This window comes from Tupaia chinensis, unplaced genomic scaffold (genome assembly GCF_000334495.1).
Source record: "Tupaia chinensis unplaced genomic scaffold, TupChi_1.0 Scaffold143770_1, whole genome shotgun sequence".
In the NCBI taxonomy this organism is placed as follows: domain Eukaryota; kingdom Metazoa; phylum Chordata; class Mammalia; order Scandentia; family Tupaiidae; genus Tupaia; species Tupaia belangeri.
The window spans coordinates 22,615-24,460 of NW_006203619.1; the positions used below are offsets into that span (position 1 = coordinate 22,615).

Below are 1,846 nucleotides of genomic sequence, written 5' to 3' on the forward strand. Positions count from 1 at the left end.
GGGAGGACAATGGCTGTGTTAGGGGTACCTGTTAGGGGTAATTTTGTCTCTCTCACAAAAGGAATTAAATCTAGAAAAAGGATAAACTAATCATTTAAAGTCCCAATACAGTTCAGACTTTTAAAGAAATATTTGAGGATTACCCATGATTTGTAAGTGGCTATTAAACTTCATGATGTTTCTTCTTCTACTTGTAGGTAAGGCCATCTCCTGGTTAGGGTGCCAGGGAGTCAAACGTGCTCTCATTCCATGGCAATGGCAGGTAGGACTAATGTGTCAGTATTGCTTACCTCACAATTGAGATGCAGCCACTGAATGATTTTCAATAATTCACTCCAAGAAGCAACTAGGAAATAAATGATCAAAGCTGGCACTTGAAATCAAATCTGTTCTCTTCTCTACTATATGTGGATTCTTCCTTTTCTATGTTTTGAAACCTTAGCCCTCTTAAAGTATCAATAATTTATCTCCACCTCAATTCCTGTGACTTTTCATTGCTATCTCCACAAATTTTGGATTATGTTTTCTCAGTGGCAACAGGTGCCCTCAAGATAATTTTGCATATGTGTGTACCAACTTACTTGTGACTCTAATATCACAAACAGGTGTGTAAGTTTTTTGTCATAATTGCAGATTCTGCATCATTACTGGTGTAACTTCCATCCTTTCCTTCAAAACATGCACAACCTAAGCTTGGTAACTGAGTTTGTCCTTTTTGGACTTTCACAGAATCCAAATGTTCAGAAAATGGTATTTGTTGTATCTTTGTTTGTCATTGCAACTACTGGTGGCAACAGGCTAATTGTAGTGACCATCCTCAGCAGCCCTGCCCTGATGGGCTCCCCCATGTACTTCTTCTTGGCATTTTTGTCTTTCCTGGATGCATACTTCTCCTCTGTTTTTGCCCCAAAGGTGATTTCAGACTCCTTCTATGAGAGGAAAACTATCTCTTTCCAAGGTTGCATGATCCAAATCTTTGCTGAACACTTCTTTGCTGGGGTAGAGGTGATTGTCCTCATGGCCATGGCCTATGACCATTACGTGACCATTTGCAAGCCCTTGCACTACTCTCCTATCATGAACTAGAGGTTCTGTGGCATTCTGATGGGAGTAGCCTGGACAGAGGGTTTCTTGCATTCCATGCTACAAATTCTCTTTACTTTCTAGTTGCCCTTTTGTGGCCCCAATGTCATTGATCATTTTATGTGTGACTTGTACCCATTACTGAAGCTTGCCTGCACAGACACTCATATTGTTGGCATTTTGGTGGTCGCTAACAATGGGTTTTTCTGCATTTTAATCTTCTCCTTTTTGCTTATCTCGTATGGTGTCATTTTGCTCTCACTGAGTACCCACAGCTCTGATGGGCAGCGAAAAGCTCTCTCTCCCTGTGTATCTCACTTTGCTGTTGTGGTTTTGTTCTTTGTCCCATGCATGTTTGAATACGCACAACTTCCAACTACTCTCTCCACTGACAAAATGGTGGCAATATTTTACACCATGGCAACACCATTGCTCAATCCTCTGATTTATACTTTCAGGAATAAGGACATGAAACATGCCATGAGTAAAGTGTTGAAAAGATTTAAATTTTTTCTGATGAAAAATAAAACATTAAACTTTAAAAAATTAGGTTTAATGAAGTAATAATGATCTTAGATAAAACGTTTTCCGATATTCCTGGTACAGAAAGAGGTAAGGTAATAGCGTAGAAAAATCTTCAAAGTGACAAGTCAAAATGTTTTCACTTTTATATCTACGTCATCCATTTATGTGCAACTTAGTAACATTATGTGTAAATTGAGAATCTTATGATTACTTGGAACCTAATAATTGAAAAAAAATC

General features: G+C 38.5%; 1 pseudogene; it reads left to right on the forward strand.

Moving 5' to 3' along the window:
- Positions 1-675: 675 nt before the first annotated feature.
- LOC102473388 (olfactory receptor 4C15-like) lies at positions 676-1,625 on the forward strand (annotated as a pseudogene).
- The last annotated feature ends 221 nt before the right edge of the window (positions 1,626-1,846 follow it).